The sequence below is a fragment of the Bombina bombina genome, chromosome 5 (genome assembly GCF_027579735.1).
Source record: "Bombina bombina isolate aBomBom1 chromosome 5, aBomBom1.pri, whole genome shotgun sequence".
Taxonomy (NCBI): domain Eukaryota; kingdom Metazoa; phylum Chordata; class Amphibia; order Anura; family Bombinatoridae; genus Bombina; species Bombina bombina.
This window is the reverse complement of record NC_069503.1, coordinates 162,754,185-162,775,139: the sequence shown is the minus strand read 5'-3', so window position 1 is coordinate 162,775,139 and position 20,955 is coordinate 162,754,185. Positions and strand designations below refer to the sequence as shown.

General features: G+C 38.1%; 1 protein-coding gene across 2 annotated transcripts in view; it reads right to left on the bottom strand.

Moving 5' to 3' along the window:
* Positions 1-20,955, bottom strand: part of PLCD1 (phospholipase C delta 1) — a 381,478-nt gene that overhangs the window by 94,498 nt on the left and 266,025 nt on the right. The window lies entirely within an intron of this gene.

Here is a 20,955-nt window from a genome sequence, read left to right as displayed (position 1 = left end):
GTATTACATTTACACACACACAGTGCCCTCCATTAATATTGGAACCCTTGGTAAATATGAGCAAAGAAGGCTTTGAAAAATTATTGTCTTTACTGTTTAACCTTTTGTTCAAAAAATAAACAAAAATAATCTGCTTTCATGGATATCAAACAATTGCAAACACAGCACAGTATTATCTACAAAAATACATCTTTGTTAAATATTTGTGTGGCACAATTGTTGGCACAAAAACGAAAAGAAAGAAGGCGCACAAGGCACGACTCAAGTGAAAGATTTATTAACAGATATTGCACACGCAAGTATAACAACATTTACTAGAATAAAAATGAAAACAAGCATTCAGATGGAGCGTTCAGTATTCACAGCTCCTTGTCTCTCACAGGCGTAGCTGGTCTGCCTTCTTTAGCTATAACAAGCAGCTGCAGGCAAGGTGTTCCGGATCCTTTGCCCGGCTGCTGTATAGCTCGTGGGGACAGGGTTTTTGCAGTGCACCAACAGTCTCCAGGTGAAATGTCGAACAGCCTTACGCGTTTCCCCCGATCTACGGTCGGGCTTCTTCAAGAGGCACTTTGATAAACGGATATCCCCAATGTTGCGCCTTTTCTTTTTAAAGGTGTATTGACCAATCCCAATGTGGGTGTGTGCTGAATGGCCAATCATGGTTGGGGGTGTGTATTCATGACTCCGTGTCAGTGGCGATAGTTAGCAACTGTTTCTATAGTGCATTTTGTTGTACATACATAGAACTATAATATATTTATAAACAAAACTAAAATAACAACATAAAAAACCTTTTCCATCTCTATGGATACAATTTGGTAATTATGATGTAATCGCTAGAAGATATGCATTTCATTTGTTAACAAGAATTAATACAAAAATAAATAACAGTGTAAAAATATATAACTAAACTGAATTGAAAGCAACAATTTAAACATTATAATTGATTTTCTATAAAAGGACAGACTCCATGTACTATGCATATACTAATGAATTTGCTAGTAAATAAATTACAATTAAAAATATAAATATAATAGGAATTGATAAAAACGACAATTTAAACATTATAATTGCTTTTCTATAAAAGATCAGACTCCATGTACTGTACATACACTAATGGCTTTACTAGTAAACATGAACTGTTTTGATCATGAGCCACATACTCAAAATTGCCTAATCCACTTGGGGTTATTGAGTGAGTACTTCACAAGAATTAATGCCATTCGTAATTATGTTTTACTACGCTTACAGTTACAGAAAAATGTATTCTGGGGATTAAATGCTTATACATGGAGCTAGAGAGTGTTTAAAAACATATTTGAAGATTTAAAAAGAACGATAGCATAAAATTGGAATTAAAAAGTATCATGGGATTGAGAATACTGTAGATTTGAAAATGCTTATTAATTGACAAAAACGTACAGAAGATGTATATGTTTTGATATCGGGCTCGCTATGATTATAATTGATTCCTAAAAGATAAGATTACATAATCCTACAGGATACATGGATGTAGTGTAAAAGCTGGCATATATATGGTGTATTCGATACCCCTAAAAAGGTTCTATAAAAAGGCTGCTACGTCTATGGCTATATTAAGTCCTAAAGGTTGTAATGTTTTAAGCTTATAGATCCACTTTGCTTCTAATTTTCTTAATTCAAGTAGCCTATTTGGTTTTGTTTGGGAAATACAATCTATAATTTGTATTCTTAGAGAACTAGGGTTACTTCCATAGCAATCTAAATAATGTTTAGGCACACTATGATTAACCAATTTTTCCTTAATGTTATAAATATGTTCATTAATTCTGCGTCTCGCTTTCCTTTTGGTGCGGCCTACATATAAAAGGCCACACCCACATTCCAATAGATAAATAATATATGTGGAGTCGCAGTTACTTTTGAATTTTTTATTGAATGTTTCAGTTGATTGGCTGTTATGGAAGGTTGGTGCTTTGTTAATATGTTTACACACATTACACCTTGTTTTGCCGCATCTCATAGTACCCTTCCATTCCTTTAACCAGTTATCTGCCTTCTTAACATCAATTACCTTATTGTTAGTAATGAATTTGATTTTACTTGGGGCCAAAATGTTTCTAAGGCTTTTGCCTTTATTATATGTAAATGTAGGTCTATCTTCAAGATGTGGTCCTAGAAGAGGATCTGATTTTAATAAATAAAACCTATACTTTCTATTAAACATTTTATTTTATTTTGAACCGAAACTATTTTAATTTCCAAAACAAATTTTATGTACAAAAAAGAGGGACAGCGATGGGGACGACTTTTGCCCCATCATATGCGAATTTGTATGTTAATGCATTTGAGAATGAGTACATTTGGAATAATCCCTTCAGTAGTAATATTTTAACCTATGCTAGATTTATAGATGACATTATCATTCTATGGAGGGGTGGGTATGAATTAATCAATGAATTTATGGATTACATAAATGGTAATGATTTTAATTTACTATTTACCAAGTCATGTTCAAATGAACAAATTGAGATTTTGGATCTGACATTGTTTAAAGATAGCCAAGGGAAAATAGCAGTAAAAAATCATAGGAAAACTACTGACCGGAATAGCTTTATACAAGCCAAAAGTGCACATAAAAAATGTTGGATAAATAATGTCCCACACAGCCAGTTTTTAAGGATAAAAAGAAACTGTACTCATGAATCCGATTATGAAATAGAAGCAAACATTTTGGAAAAGAAATTTATAGACAAAGGTTATAATCAAGAGGTATTACAATTAGCCAAATCTAAAGCAGCATCTAAGGATAGAAAGTCGTTCTTCTACAGGAATAGTTCTGAAGATAATTCAGCAGCAATAGGGACTAATTTATATAATAAATTTATAAAATCACAATCCACTAAAAATAATCCTATAAGATTCATTACTACCTTCAATGAAGGCTCTAAAAAATTAGAAAACATCCTTAAAAAACATTGGCCTTTATTAAAATCAGAACCCCTTCTAGGACCACATCTTGAAGATAGACCTACATTTACATATAAAAAAGGCAAAAGCCTTAGAAACATTTTGGCCCCAAGTAAAATCAAATTCATTACTAACAATAAGGTAATTGATGTTAAGAAGGCAGATAACTGGTTAAAGGAATGGAAGGGTACTATGAGATGCGGCAAAACAAGGTGTAATATGTGTAAACATATTAACAAAGCACCAACCTTCCATAACAGCCAATCAACTGAAACATATAATATAAAATTAAAAAGTAACTGCGACTCCACATATATCGTTTATCTATTGGAATGTGGGTGTGGCCTTTTATATGTAGGCCGCACCAAAAGGAAAGCGAGACGCAGAATTAATGAACATATTTATAACATTAAGGAAAAATTGGTTAATCATAGTGTGCCTAAACATTATTTAGATTGCCATGGAAGTAACCCTAGTTCTCTAAGAATACAAATGTATTGTGTTTCCCAAACAAAAAGGACTTAATATAGACATAGACGTAGCAGTCTTTTTATTGAACCTTTTTAGGGGTATCTAATACACCATATATATATGCCAGCTTTTACACTACATCCATGAATCCTGTAGGATTATGTAATCTTATCTTTTAGGAATCAATTATGATCATAGCGAGCCCGATATCAAAACATATACATCTTCTGTAACTTTTGCTCAATTAATAAGCATTTTCAAATCTACAGTATTCCCAATCCCATTATACTATTTAATTCCAATTTTATGCTATCATTCTTTTTAAATTTTCAAATATGTTTTTAAATACATTTTTCTGTAACTGTAAGCATAGTAAAACATAATTACAAATGGCATTAATTCTTGTGAAGTACCCACTCAATAACCCCAAGTGGATTAGGCAATTTTGAGTATGTGGCTCATGATCAAAACAGTTCATGTTTACTAGTAAATCCATTAGTGTATGTACAGTACATGGAGTCTGATCTTTTATAGAAAATCAATTATTATGTTTAAATTGTCATTTTGATCAATTCCTGTTATATTTATATTTTTAATTGTTAATTAATTTACTAGCAAAGTCATTAGTATATGCATAGTACATGGAGTCTGTCCTTTTATAGAAAATCAATTATAATGTTTAAATTGTTGCTTTCAATTTAGTTTAGTTATATATTTTTACACTGCTATTTATTTTTGTATTAATTCTTGTTAACAAATGAAATGCATATCTTCTAGCGATTACATCATAATTACCAAATTGTATCCATAGAGATGGAAAAGGTTTTTTATGTTGTTGTTTTAGTTTTGTTTATAAATATATTATAGTTCTATGTATGTACAACAAAATAATGCACTATAGAAACAGTTGCTAACTATCGCCACTGACACGGAGTCACGAATACACACCCCCAACCATGATTGGCCATTCAGCACACACCCACATTGGGATTGGTCAATACGCCTTTAAAAAGAAAAGGCGCAACATTGGGGATATCCGTTTATCAAAGTGCCTCTTGAAGAAGCCCGACCGTAGATCGGGGGAAAAGCGTAAGGCTGTTCGACATTTCACCTGGAGACTGTTGGTGCACTGCAAAAACCTTGTCCCCACGAGCTATACGGCAGCCGGGCAAAGGATCCGGAACACCTTGCCTGCAGCAGCTTGTTATAGCTAAAGAAGGCAGACCAGCTACGCCTGTGAGAGACAAGGAGCTGTGAATACTGAACGCTCCATCTGAATGCTTGTTTTCATTTTTATTCTAGTAAGTGTTATTATACTTGCTTGTGCAATATCTGTTATTAAATCTTTCACTTGAGTCGTGCCTTGTGCGCCTTTCTTCTTTCTTTTCGTTTTTATGTCACCACTTTTGTGCCAAGGCTTGTGGAATACCTAGCTGGAATAAGGCAGCACTCTGGCAGTTTGACTCTACTTCTGCTACAAAAGCTTACTTTATACCATCCACCGGAACTCTTAACCATATCAAGGATTACTATAAGGGACACAAATAGCCAGTACAATTTTACTGGGAATCCATTTTAAGGTACTGTGGAATTTTATTGTGACCTTTTAACCACATTATTGTACGCAAAGGACAGTAACATGTTATTTGATTTATTTATTGATACATTTATTAATTTATTTATACAATGCTTTATGTATGTGTGTAATACGGAATCCACGAGTGTGCTAGTGGGGAGAAAAAACTTTTTCTTTAACACACATGACACGTGCTATATATTGAAAAAAAATATTGAAAACATCACATATATTGGAACATATTGAAAAGTTTTATGAGAATATATAATACTACTATCTATACTACTGTATAAAACTATCTTTGATCAGGACGTAGCGCAATTAATCTCCTCTATTTTTAAAATTGTTGGCACCCCTATGAATTAATTATTTAAAAATATATTTGGCGTATATTCCCAATTATATATTACATTTTTTGTACACCTGGGTAACTAGCAACAGGAAATAGTTCAACCATGACTTCCTGTTTCACAGGGGTATAAATATGGGGTCCACACAAAAAGTTCCCTTAGTGTAATGAAATACGTCAGGTCTGGGAATTCACAATTGTAAATCATGTGAAGTATGGTCACATTAAAGACAAAGTCGCAGATTCTTGATCCATATAAATGCAGGCACTTCACAGGTTAAGAGCGGCTTACCCCACTGCTGTATACAACATATAAAAATATAAAAGTTTGGTGCGGTATTCAGTGGGCTCACTCGGTTTAAACAGCTTTTCCCAGCACCAAGTGCCCACAGGTAGGCTGTGAGAATCTTACTCACCAACACGTCCTCAGCCGCCACCTTTCGTGTCCTCACAGCGGGTGTATCCTATTCGCTCCTCTGTGTTAGTGCCCACATAGAATCAGCTCCTCCCCTTAGATAAAAATCAACAGGCAAAAAGACATCCTAAACTGACATCATCGTAGGTGTGTGGGGCTGGCTCTTCTGTGATAGGAACAGTACTGAGTCGGCTCCTACAAGCAGTATCCGTGGAAAATCGGAACAGCTGATCGGAACAGCCAATAGAATGCAAGCTCAATCTGATTGGCTGATTGGATCAGCCAATCGGATTGAACTTGATTCTGATTGGCTGATTCCATCAGCCAATCAGAATTTTCCTACCTTAATTCCGATTGGCTGATAGAATCCTATCAGCCAATCGGAATTCGAGGGACGCCATCTTGGATGACGTCCCTTAAAGGAACCGTCATTCTTCAGTTGGACGTCGGAGGATGAAGATGGGTCCGCGGTGGAGGTCTTCAAGATGGAGCCGGTCCTCATCGGATGAAGATAGAAGATGCCGCTTGGAAGATGATGGTTGCCGGTCCGGATCTACTTTTCTTCCCGGATAGGATGAAGACTTTGGAGCCTCTTCTGGACTTCTTCAGCCGTCGGATGATGGATGTCTAGCCCCCGCTTGGGCTTAGATGAAGATATCGGAGCCTGGAACGGACGGTCATACCTGGCATGGTGAAGACAAGGTAGGAAGATCTTCAGGGGCTTAGTGTTAGGTTTATTTAAGGGGGGTTTGGGTTAGATTAGGGGTATGTGGGTGGTGGGTTGTAATGTTGGGGGGGGGTATTGTATGTTTTTTTTTACAGGCAAAAGAGCTGAATTCTTTGGGGCATGCCCCGCAAAGGGCCCTGTTCAGGGCTGGTAAGGTAAAAGAGCTTTGAACTTTAGTAATTTAGAATAGGGTAGGGCATTTTTTATTTTGGGGGGCTTTGTTATTTTATTAGGGGACTTAGAGTAGGTGTAATTAGTTTAAAATTGTTGTAATATTTTTCTTATGTTTGTAAATATTTTTTTATTTTTTGTAACTTAGTCCTTTTTTATTTTTTGTACTTTAGTTAGTTTATTTCATTGTATTTATTTGTAGGTATTGTATTTAATTAATGTATTGATAGTGTAGTGTTAGGTTTAATTGTAGGTAATTGTAGGTATTGTATTTAATTAATTTATTGATAGTGTAGTGTTAGTTTTAATTGTAACTTAGGTTAGGATTTATTTTACAGGTAATTTTGTAATTATTTTAACTATTTTAGCTATTAAATAGTTCTTAACTATTTAATAGCTATTGTACCTGGTTAAAATAAATACAAAGTTACCTGTAAAATAAATATTAATCCTAAAATAGCTACAATATAATTATAATTTATATTGTAGCTATATTAGGATTTATTTTACAGGTAAGTATTTAAATAGGAATAATTTATTTAATAAGAGTTAATTAATTTCGTTAGATTTAAATTATATTTAACTTAGGGGGTGTTAGGGTTAGACTTAGCTTTAGGGGTTAATACATTTATTAGAATAGCGGCGAGATTCGGTCAGCAGATTAGGGGTTAATAATTGAAGTTAGGTGTCGGCGATGTTAGGGAGGGCAGATTAGGGGTTAATAAATATAATAGCTATAATGTAGGTGGCGGCTCTTTGCGGTCGGCAGATTAGGGGTTAATTATTGTAGGTAGGTGGCGGCGACGTTGTGGGGGGCAGGTTAGGGGTTAATAAATATAATATTGGGGTCAGCGATGTTAGGGCAGCAAATTAGGGGTACATAGCTATAATGTAGCTGGCGGCGGCATGCGGACGGCAGATTAGGGGTTAATAAGTGTAGGTAGCTGGCGGCGACGTTGTGGGGGGTAGATTAGGGGTTAATAAATATAATATAGGGGTCGGCGGTGTTAGGGGCAGCAGATTAGGGGTACATAAGGATAACGTAGGTGGCGGTCGGCAGATTAGGGGTTAAAAAAATGTAATCGAGTGTCGGTGATGTGGGGGGACCTCGGTTTAGGGGTACATAGGTAGTTTATGGGTGTTAGTGTACTTTAGGGTACAGTAGTTAAGAGCTTTATGAACCGGCGTTAGCCTAGAAAGCTCTTAACTACTGACTTTTTTCTGCGGCTGGAGTTTTGTCGCTAGATTTCTAACGCTCACTTCAGACACGACTCTAAATACCGGAGTTAGAAAGATCCCATTGAAAAGATAGGATACGCAATTGACGTAAGGGGATCTGCGGTATGGAAAAGTTGCGGCTGAAAAGTGAGCGTTAGACCCTTTTTTGACTGACTCCAAATACCGGCGGTAGCCTAAAACCAGCGTTAGGAGCCTCTAACGCTGGTTTTCACGGCTACCGCCAAACTCCAAATCTAGGCCTTAGGTTTTAGCAGATCATTTCTGTTTAATTTCCTTACTGATTTTACTGCTGAACTAATTGTGTTTTTACAATAGCCTCTTTCTACAAAACGTTTTGTCAACTTTTCTGATTCCTGTCTGAATTTAACCTCATCTGAACAGTTTCTCTTAAAGCGAATAAACTGTCCTTTGGCAATCCCCTTGAACATGCTCCCTGGGTGGCAACTAGAAGTTTGCAAAAGGGTGTTGCCTGAAATAGTTTTTTAGTAAACAGTGGTGGAAATTTTTTCACCACAAGTACCCGTCAGAGTTAAATCCAAATAGTTAATGCTAGTCTGATTCCACTCAAAGGTAAAACCAATGCCCAGATCATTGGTATTCAAGTATTGTACAAAACGTTGCAATTCTGGCTCATCACCCCTCCAGATGAATAAAAGATCATCTATGAATCTTTTGTAAACAACTACCTTTGAGCTGAAAGGGTTCCCACCTCCAAAAATGTGTTCCTGCTCCTACCACCCCATGAGTTTGAGGGGGTTTTCTACATCCAGATCTGTGGAAATGCTATGGGGCGAAATTTGCCACCTCCTACACCAAACTCTTCATGGGGTGGTGGGAGCAGGAACACATTTTTGAGTCTAGCTGACTTCCTACTTGTGTTTATACCTGGGTATCCTGGTTTTTAATGAATTACAATAAAATGTGGATGTTTTTAAACCACCATCTGGTGCTCTGTCTTCTTAGTGCTGTGTTTCTACTATAAATATGGGGTAAAACATCGGCCAAATTACCTTAGTCATTCATCACAATGGGAAAGACCAAGGAATATAGCTGTGATGTGCGGAAAAAGTTTGTTGAGCTTCACAAAATGTGAAGCAGTGATAAGAAAATAGCAAAAGCAATGAAAAACATAATTTATGTAAGAACTTACCTGATAAATTAATTTCTTTCATAGTGGCAATAGTCCATGAGCTAGTGACGTATGGGATATACGTTCCTACCAGGAGGGGGCAAAGTTTCCCAAACCTCAAAATGCCTATAAATACACCTCCCACCACACACATACCTCAGTTTTAACATATAGTCAAGTAGTGAGGTGTAAAAAGGAGTAAATAAGCATACAAAAAGAGGAACTAGAAAAATAATGTGTTTTTATACAAAAAAATCATAAACCACCAAAGAATAGGGGGGGTCTCATGGACTCTTGCCACTATGAAAGAAATTATTTTATCAGGTAAGTTCTTAAATAAATAAAAAATTCTTTCATGTAAGTGGCAAGACTCCATGAGCTAGTGACGTATGGGATATAATGCCCAAGATGTTGAAATCCACAGAGACACTAGAAAGGGAGGGATAAAATAAAAACAGCTATTTCCGATGAAAAAAATTAAATCCAAATAATAATTAAGTTTTCTTAAATTTCAAAAAACTCAAATTATGGGCAAAGGAATCAAACTGAGACAACTGCCTGTAGAACTTTTCTACCAAAGACTGCTTCTGGGGAAGCAAATACATCAAAATGGTAAAATTTAGTAAATGTATGCAAAGAAGACCAAGTTGCTGCTTTGCAAATCTGATCAACTGAAGCTCCATTCTTGAAAGCCCAAAAACTGGCAACTGACCTCGTAAAAGGAATGAGCTGTAATTCTTTGAGGCGAAGACTGCCCCGCCTTCAAATAAGCCTTGTGAATCAAAAGTTTTAACCAAGATGCCAAATGAATGGCAGAGGCTTTCTGACCTTTCCTGGAACCAGAAAAAATAATGAATAAGCTAAAAGTCTTTCTTGGTAGCCTCAACATAGTATTTCAAAGCTATTACCACATCCAAAGAATGTAGAGATCTCTCAAGAGAATTCTTAGGATTAGGACACAAAGAAGGAACAACAATTTCCCTACTAATGTTGTTAGAATTCACAACCTTGGGTAAGAATTTAAACGAAGTCAGTAAAACCATTTTATCTTGATGGAATATCAAATAAGGAGGCTCACAAGAGAGCCGACAACTCAGAAACTCTTCTAGCAGAAAAGATAGCCAAAAGAAATAACACTTTCCAAAAAAGTAGTTTAATATCCAAAGAATGCATAGGCTTAAAAGGAGGAGCCTGCAAAGTCCTTAAAACCAAATTAAGACTCCAAGGAGGAGAAATAGACTTAATAACAGGTTTGATGCGAACCAAAGCCTGAACAAAACGGTGAATATCAGGAAGTTTAGCAATCTTTCTATGAAATAAAACAGAAAGAGCAGAGATTTGTCCTTTCAAAGTATTTGCAGACAAACCCTTATCCAAACCATCCTGAAGAAATTGTAAAATCAGAGGAATTCTAAAAGAATGCCAAGAAAATTTATGAGAGGAGCCCCATGAAATATAGGTTTTCCAAACCCGATAATAAATCTTCCTTGAAACAGATTTACGAGCCTGTAACATAGTGTTAATCACTGAGTCAGAGAAACCTCTATGACTAAGAACTAAGCATTCAATTTCCATACCATCAAATTTAGAGATATGAGATCCTGATGAAAAAACTGCCCTTGAGACAGAAGGTCTGGCCTTAAAGGAAGTGGCCAAAGCTGGCAACTGGACATTCGTACAAGATCCGCATACCAGAACCTGTGAGGCCATGCTGGTGCTATCAGAAACACATGAGATTGTTCCATTATGATCTTGGAGATCACCCTTGGAAGAATAACTAGAGGCGGAGAAATGTAAGCAGGTTGGTAAAACCAAGGAACTGCTAAATCATCCACCATCTCTGCCCAAGGATCCTTGGATCTGGAAAGATATCTGGAAAGTTTCTTGTTCAAACGAGAGGCCATCAAATCTATTTCTGGAAGACCCCATATTTGTACAACCTTATATGAAACACATCTAGATGGAGAGACCACTCCTCCAGATGCAAAGTCTGATGACTGAGATAATCTGCTTCACAATTTTCTACTCCTGGAATATGAATCGCAGAGATTAGACAAGAGTTGGACTCTGCCCAAGAAAGTATCCAAGATACTTCTTTCATTACTAAAGAGCTGCAAGTCCCTCCCTGATGATTGACATATGCCACTGTTGTGATATTGTCTGTCTGAAAACGAATGAAAAGTTCTCTCTTTAACAGAAGCCAAGCCTGAAGAGCTCTGAAGATAGCACGGAGTTCTAAAATATTGATTGGTAACCTCGCCTCTTGAGGTTTCCAAACCCCTTGTGCAGTCAGAGACCACCAGACAACTCCCCAACCTGCAAGACTTGCGTCTATTGAGATCACAGTCCAGGAAGGACAAACAAAAGAGGCCCCTTGAACAATCCGATGATGGTCCACCCACCATGACAGAGAGAGTCGAATGTTGGGATTTAAGTATATCAGTTGTGATATCTGAGTATAATCCCTGCTCCATTGATTCAGCATGCAAAGTTGCAGAGGTCTCATATGAAAACTAGCAAAGGGGATCGCGTTGGATGCTGCAGTCATAAGACTGAAAACTTTGATGCACATAGCTACTGAAGGGAACAATCGAGACTGAAGGTTTAGACAAGCTAATACCAATTTCATTTGTCTCTTGTCTGTTAAAGACAAAGTCATGGACACTGAATCTATCTGGAAACCTAAAAAGGTGACCTTTGTCTAAGGAATCAAGAAACTTTTTTGTAAATTGATCCTCCAACCATGCCTTTGAAGAAATGAGACTAGTTGTTTCGTGTGAGATTCTGCTAAATGAAAAGACTGAGATAGTACTGAGATATTGTCCAAATAAGGAAACACCGCAATACCATGCTCTCTGATTACAGATAGAAGGGCACCGAGAACATTCGAAAAGATTCTTGGAGCTGTTGCTAGGCCAAATGGAAGAGCAACAAACTGGTAATGCTTGTCTAGCAAAGAGAATCTCAGAAACCGATAATGGTCTGGATGAATTGAATAGATTTGAATAGAACCCCAAACCCTGTTCCTTTAAAGGAACTGGAACAATCACTCCTGAAAGCTCTAGATCTGAAACACAATTCAGAAAAGCCTGAGCCTTCACAGGATTTGTTGGAACATGAGAAAGAAAGAATCTTCTCACGAGAGGTCTCATTCTAAAAACCTATTCGGTACCCTTGAGAGACAATATTCTGAATCCACTGATTCTGAACGGAAGGAACCTGACCAAATTTCCTGAAATCATTTCAATCTGCCCCCCACCAGTTGAACTGGATTGAGGGCCGCACCTTCATGCAGTCTTGGGAGCTGGATTTGGTTTCTTATAAGGCTTGGTTTTATTCCAATTTGAAGATGGTCTCCAATTGGAACCAGAGGCCTTAGGGGAAGGAGTCGTCTTGTGTTCCTTATTATGACGAAAGGAACTAAAAAGATTAGGAGCCTTAAATTTACCTTTCGACTTTTTATCTTGAGGTAAAAAACTTCTTTCCCCCCAGTAATAGTGGAAATAGTAGAATCCAATTGAGAACCAAATAGATTCTTACCCTGGAAAGACAAAGATAATCTAGATTTAGACACCATGTCAGCATTCCAAGATTTAAGCCATAAAGCTCTTCTGGCTAAAATAGCTAGAGGCATTGATTTAACATCGATCTTAATAATGTCAAATATAGCATCACAAATGAAATGATTAGCATGTTGAAGCAGAAGAATAATGCTGGAAAAATCATGATCTTCTACCTGATGAGCTAAACTATCCAACCAAAAAGTTGAAGCAAAAGCCACATCAGCCATAGAAATGGCAGGTCTAAGAATATAACCAGAATGTAAATAAGCTTTCCTTAGATAAGATTCAATCTTTCTAACTAAGGGATCCTTAAAAGAAGTACTATCTTCAATAGGAATAGTAGTACATTTGGCAAGAGTGGAAATAGCCCCATCAACCTTAGGGACTTTTTCCCAAAACTCCAAATTAGCCACAGGTAGAGGATACAACTTTCTAAACCTAGAAGAAGGATTAAAAGAAGAACCAGGCTTAGACAATTCTTTAGTAATCATATCAGAAACAGCATCTGGAATAGGAAAAACCTCAGGAGCAACCTTAGGAGGTTTAAAAACAGAATTTAAATGTTTACTGTTTTTTTTATCAAGAGGACTAGACTCTTCAATACCCAAAGTAACCAGAACTTACTTTAACAAAGAGCGAATATAATCAATCTTAAACAGATAGGAAGATGTCAATTATAGAATCTGAATCGGGATCCTCTGAACCAGAGGAATCCTCATCAGCAGAGGACATTTCAGTATGCTATCGGTCAAGTTCATCAGAAATATGAGAACAGACGATGTATTAGTACTAATAGAAACATTATCCACATGCAAAAGCTTAGCATGACAGATGCCCCATAATTGAGCTGAAGAAATAACATCCGTTAATTTACAGCAGACACACTTAGCTTTGGTAGAACTGTGTTCAGGCAGCATGATTTCTACAGCAACATCAGAGGCAGGATCAGACAGACATCTTGCAAAATGAAAAAAACAACATTTAAACAAAATATAAAATTTCTTCATATAGCAGTTTCAGGAATGGGAAAAAATGCTTATGCTAAAGTAAAATGCAAAAAACTAAGCATTATGGTTCTTGTAATATGAAGAGAACCAGAAGCAATAAAGGAAGAGGGGTAATATAAAAAAACTTTTTGTGCCAAGTATGACGCAAAAGGAAGTTCCAAAATTTTTTTTGCTGCCATAGCTAACATCAGTAAATGATGCAACTCGCGTCATAACAAGCGCAACGTCACGCAAAACAACTTACATCAACAAAGACGCAGGAAATGCCAAAACTTGCACCACCCTAGACACGATTCCGCGGCCAAAAAAGAATGACACCATAAAGAACGGCATTTTGCGTCCTCGCGAGCCTAATTTGCCCGCGAAAATTTTGGAAAACAAAGTCAAATTGAAAAAACTAGAACCCAAGGTAAGAAAAATAATCTTCCCAAATACAAATTCCATACTGAAACTGATAGACTGCAGAAAAGGGAAATATACACAGACCTGACTCTTGGCAAATATAAGTAAATACATATATTTAAAACTTTATAACATAAAGTGCCAAACATAGCTGAGAGTGTCTTAAAAAATTATACATACTTACCGGAAGACACCCATCCACATATAGCAGACAGCCAAACCAGTACTGAAAAACATCAGCAGAGGTAATGGTATAGGAGTATAACATCGATCTGAAAAGGGAGGCAGGAGATGAATCCCTGCGACCGATTACAGCGAGCCTTTGAAAGGATTTCCCATGGGTGAAACCATAAATCAATAGGCAATACTCCCTTCACATGCCTCTGACAAACTCTGAGAGGAATTGGACTTCAGAATGCTTAGAAGCGCCTATCACAAAAGAAATCAAGCAGAACTTACTTCACCACCTCCATAAGAGGCAAAGTTTGTAAAACAGAGGTATGTGTTTGGTGGGAGGTGTATTTATAGGCATTTTGAGGTTTGGGAAACTTTGCCTCCTCCTGGTAGGAATGTATATCCCATACGTCACAAGCTCATGGACTCTTGCCACTTACATGAAAGAAATGCCCATTTCCACCATCAGGGCAATAATTAAGAAGTTACAGTCAACTACAAATGCCCTGAATCAACCTGGAAGAGGACGCATATCTACATTGTCTCAACATACTGTGAAGAGAATGGTTCGAGTAACCAAAATATCTCCAAGGATCACAGCTGGAGAATTGCAGAAGTTAGTTGCGTCTTGGGGTCAGAAAGTCTCCAAGACTACAATCCAGCGTCACCTACATCACCACAAGATGTTTGGAAGGGTTTCAAGAAAAAAAAATCCACTACTCTTATCATAAAACAAACTCAAGCATCTTCAGTTTGCCAGACACTAATGGGATCTGGTTCTATGGTCAGATGAAACCAAAATAGAGGTGGGTTTGGCAAAGACAGATGTAGCCATATGGAAAAGTACCTCATTCCCACGGTTAAATATGACAATGGCTCTTTAATGTTTTGGAGCTGATTTTCTGACAGAGGACCTGGATATTTTATTAGGATACATGGCATAATGGACTCTATCAAATATAAACAGATATTAAATGAACACCTGACTGCCTCTGCCAGAAAGCTTAAAATGGGTCATGGTTGGATCTTCAAGCAAGACAATGATCCAAAACAAACATCAACATCAACACAAAAATGGTTTTCTGAGCACAAAATCAGGTTCTTCCCATGGCCACCCCAGTTCCCTGACTTGAACTTAATAGAAAACCTGTGGGGTGAACTGAAGAGGAAAGTCCACCAGCATCAACCTCAAACTTTTATGGATCTGGAGAGATTCTTTAAGGAGAAATGGTCTCAGATTCCTTGCCATGTTTTCTCCAACCTCATCAAGCATTTTATGAGAAGACTCAGAGCTCTTATCTTGGCTAAGGGAGGTAGCACAAAGTATTGACTAAAAGGGTGCCAATAATTGCGCCACACATATATTTAACAACAATTTTTTTGATAAACCTGTGTTGTGTTTGCAATTGTTTGACATCCACAAGAGCAGAGTATTTTTTGTGTATTTTTGAACAAAAGATCAAAATGTTAAATACAAACTTTCACAGCCTTCTTTGCATATTTACCAAGGCTGCCACTATAAGTGGAGGGCACTGCATATAAATATATTAAAATTTTGCAGATAAAGTTGTTACATTTGCGAGTGAACTTGCCTGTGTTTTGATTTCCTAAATGAAAAGAAAATTTATGCTTACCTGATAAATTTGTTTCTATTTAGACACGATGAGTCCACGGATTTCATCCTTACTGAGATATTCACCTCCTGGTCAGCAGGAGGAGGCAAAGAGCACCACAGCAGAGCTGCTATATATAGCTCCTCCCTTCCCTCCCACTCCAGTCATTCGACCGAAGTTAGGAAGAGAAAGGAAAAGCCAAGGTGCAGAGGTGTCTGAAGTTTACAAAAATTAATAACCTGTCTCAGAGAAACAGGGCGGGCCGTGGACTCATTGTGTCTAAAAAGAAACAAATTTATCAGGTAAGCATCCTTACTTGTGGAATACAATACCAAAGCTAGAGAACACGGATGATAAGGGAGGGACAAGACAGGGAACCTAAGCGGAAGGCACCACTGCTTTAAGAACCTTTCTCCCAAAAATAGCCTCAGCCGAGGCAAAAGTATCAAATTTGTAAAATTTAGAAAAAGTGTGAAGAGAGGACCAAGTTGCAGTCTTGCAAATCTGTTCTACAGAAGCTTCATTTTTGAATGCCCATGAGGAAGCAACAGTCCTAGTGGAATGAGCCGTAACTCTCTCTCGAGAGGCTGCTGTCCAGCAGACTCATAAGCAAAACGCAATATGCTCTTCAGTCAAAAAGAAAGAGAAGTGGGGGCGGAGCCAGCAGCCAAGGCAAGAAGACGTGCATTTATGAGGCTCCTGATTTTATTTTCAACTTATCTAGCTTTCCTCCTGTAAATCAATAATCGGATACCAGGTTATCATCAAGAACCTCGGGAGGCTTATGTAAACCATCTGGCTATAGCAAACAAGGTGATTTTTTTGATGTATCAATATTTCTGAAGAAACAACAGGCCGCACATCGACTATGGAGAAAGGCATCTGCGCCATACTACAGACTCTACTTGCTGAATATGAGCGACAGATCCTCAACAGGTTTGATGACCTATTGACAAAGATCGAAATGGCGCGCATAACAGGGAAACCTATCTTAGCTAAGAAGGAGGGAGAGGTAGATATCAGTGAGAAATCTAGAAATGCGCAGCTAAGTGCTGGGGTCTCTTGCATGCTGCCGGATCTCCTTACAGTGGAGCAACTACCAGGTGGACCTGTCTGTGAAGTCCCTGTACTGCTAGCTCGTAATATGTTAAACCCTGTGAAATGTGCTTCTGGGCCTGGAGGGCTTCCCCCTGATGGCGACAACATGGTGGGTCATACCGAAAACTGCGACTGGAGGTGTTTGATGATCACTACCGCGGAGCCAAGTGCAAGAGGGAGAGTGACCGGCCTCCGTGACCGCGGTCCTGCTGATGTGAGCACAGCGCTGTTGGCCTCACACCGTTGTACCGCACTGGAAATCTGTATGATCTGGGGCCTTGAGAGGAGCGGTGCAAGGGTCCTAGCTAAGGAAATTATCTTACTTATGGTGGCGCCGGGGCGGGAGGATTTCTGGCTCGCTGAGGATACCACAAAAACTGGAGTTGGGTGACAACTTTTATTATACCAGTAATTACTGAGCGCTCACAATACCATCTTACTTGTTGAGTGTGCTTTTGCCTGTAATTCAGCTCCTGGACTTAAATCCCGCTAAAGGTATACCCAAAGAATCTACATTTATGATAACTATCTGAGACTGTGTGGATACTGGGATTGAACCCTCTGGATGTTCGCTTTAGGTGCAGAATAAAGGAGGACTTGTCACTAATGGTCCTTAGCACTTCATGCTAAGGGATGAAAAAAGCCAATTATATGCAATAAGTTACATCAGCACTCATACAGACTAAATACTGTGCAGCAAGACCCTGTTTTATTATGTGTAGCTGAAATGAGGACTTATTGGTAATAGTTATGAATGTTAAGATATTTAAGTATTTTTACTGCCTTTATATATCCCCTGCAGTATCCTCTTCCACATTACTAAATGTTCCTTCCCTTTATAATATCCTTCACTGTAAGTATTTAGCCACTTCTCATTTATATGCTGCTTCTACGTATATATGATAAAGTTTGAATGCAATCTTATTGGCAGGTGTGTGTATGGATATTGTGGAGTGATGTCTGAGTGTTTATTTACTGCATGTTGACTGTTGCACTGGCAGGCCACTTTTCAGACGTCTCCCTTTACATGCCATGCTGTATGTTTTTACAAGGAGCCTGAACATTTCACGTATGCTTTCTATCTACATTATAATAGGCCCTTCTGATTCTTGAGTTCCTGGTGTCCTGTGTTGCATTGTTGCCTGCTTGTCTTTTCTTTTGTCTTCTCTTGTGGGAGCCTATTCGTTCTTGCATATTTGGGCTATCTCTTTCCCATGGGAGATCATGTACGAATGCATTTATACTGGCTAGTGTGAGATCTGAGTTAAGTATCATTGACTTTTATGTTTCACCTCTCCCATGCTGGATACTGACAATTTAGGAATGTATAACAACCCATCTATATATTGTTTATGAGTTAATCCGGTTAATTATAGTATATTAATAGATAGATAATAAGCCCAGTACCCTTGGAGTTTCTACTGTGTGAATTTTGAGAACTCTTGATCCAAAACCCCATTTTTTTTGTGGGGTGAGGGATAATCAGTTTATCCACCATACTCCCTTTTGGCAGAGTTAGGTAGTCTCTGCCCTGTCCGTAGAGCCTCTGTTTTCGTTTGTTTCTGTGCGAGTGTAAAAAAGACTCTCCGGATCTTTATACTGAAAGGTTTATGTATATCTTATTGCTTGTAGTATGCTCACCCAGTTAGGTCAGAAATGACTGTTAGTTTACGTATATTGTTAATACCTGAGTTTGAATTTGCGATATGAGGATTTGGGTTCAAGGATTACAGATGTGGTCAACATGTCTGTCTACAAGTGTGTTTGAGAGCTCCTGTTGATGAACTGGTTGGTTCGGGTGGCTAGGTGATAACTTGTTGGGAATGAATATCATGGATGACATACACCCTAGCTGCAAGTTTTTCTCAGACCTATCAAGTTGCGACCTCTGGTTAAATTAATAACTGCTAACAGTAGTATCTCATAGTGACTAGCATCTAGGTTGACATAATCATTTGCTTGCCCTCAGCAGACCTTGGGGCCATATATCTTTGACCACCTTTTATGTCAAACTAGTTTATTAACCCTTCAGACCTGTGGCTCCTATTTTTAATCTGTCTGACTTTAATCTTAAGAACAACAACCCAAACAGCTATATTACTATACATATTGGGACACAGATTTCCTGGAAGTAAATCTTGCATTTTTCATATAGCTGTCACAGTGGTGATTAATGTTATATCTTATGTTGTTATGCTGATTGATGCGACCTCTTTCAACATATGTTATGCTTACCTAAAAATATATAATATCTATACGTTGTTCAATTAAGATTAGAGCAAGCTTGCAATCCTCATAATCTCTAATCAATGATGAGGACTCTCTGGAGTCACGAGACATGTCTTCAGATAAGTCCCAGTTATCAGATCCCATAAGTGGATCTCTATTTTGCAGAAGACGCTACTGTCCTTAATTGTTAAAATAAGAGGCATTGATGAGGGGTAATATTGTGCCTGGGTTAACACCTTATCTAATGTTATTTTATTGATTGCGACTATAGACCTGTATTATTCATTCTGTGACTGTTGTATTTGCTGTTTGCCTCAATAAAAATATTTAAAAAAAAGAAAAAAGGTAAAAAAAAAAAAAAAAAAAAAAAAAAGAGAAGTATCCGTAGCTTTCAGATCCTTACGTTTTCCTGAGAAAACCACAAAGAAGAAGACTGGCGAAAGTCCTTAGACGTCTGTAAACAAAACTTTAAAGCACTGACCATGTCCAAATTGTGCAGAAGCCATTCCTTTTGAGAAGAAGGATTAAGAAACCAGGAAGGAACAACAATCTCCTGATTAATGTTCCGATCAGAAACAATCTCAGGAAAAAATCCTAATTTAGTACGTAAAACCTTATCTGAATGGAAAATAACGTAAGGTGACACATACTGTAATACTGAGAGTTCTGACACTCTTCAAGCAGAAGAAATAGCTGCAAGAAACAAAAAACTTTCCAAGATAGTAACTTAATATCTAAGGAATGCATAGGCTCAAACGGAACCTGAAGAACTTTGAGAACTAAATTAAGACTCCATGGAGGAGTAACTGGTTTGAACACAGGCCTAGGCCTGATGCTAACCAAGGCCTGACAAAAAGATTGAACATCTTGAATCTCCGCCAGACGTTAGTGTAACAAAATAGATAAAGCTGAGACCTGACCCTTCAGAGAACTCGTCGAGAAGTCCTTCTCTAAACCCTCTTGGAGAAAAGACAAAATTCTATGAATCCTAACCCTACTCCATGAGTAGCCCTCGGATTCAAACCAATAAAGGTATTTACGCCAAACTTTATGGTAAATCCTTCTAGTCACAGGCTTACGAGCCTGAATCATGGTCTCTATGACCAAATCAGAAAAAAACTCTCGCTTGGATAAAATTAAGCATTCAAACTCCAAGCGGTCAGCTCCAGAGAAACTAGATTTGGATGAAGGAAAAGTCCCTGAATCAAAAGGTCCTTCCTCAACGGAAGTCTCAAAGGCGGTAGAGATACCAACTCCACCAGATCCGCATACCAAATCCTGCGAGGCCAAGCCGGAGCTATGAAAACCACCGAAGTCCTCTCCTGTTTGATTAGAGCAATTACCCGAGGAAGAACAGCAAACAAAGGAAGTAGGTATGCTAGACTGAAAAACCAAGGGACCGCCAGAGCATCTATCAGTTCCGCCTGTGGGTTCCTGGACCTTGACCCGTATCTCGGGAGCTTGGCATTCTGTCAAGATGCCATGAGATCCAATTCTGGTTGACTCCACTGGAGAACTATGTTTGAGAACACTTCCGGATGGAGTTCCCACTCCCCTGGATAAAAAGTCTGCCTGCTTAGGAAATCCGCTTCCCAATTGTCCACCCCTGGGATGTGGATCGCCGATAGGTAACAAGAGTGGGACTTCTGCCCACTAGATTATTTTGGCTACCTCTGTCATCGCTAAGGAACTCCTCGTTCCTCCCTGATGATTGATGTAAGCCTGAAGTTAAGTTGTCCGACTGGAACTTGATAAACTGGACCGTTACCAACTAAGTCCAGGCCAGAAGAGGATTGAAGATCTCTCTCAGCTCCAGAATGTTTATAGAAAGAACAGACTCTGA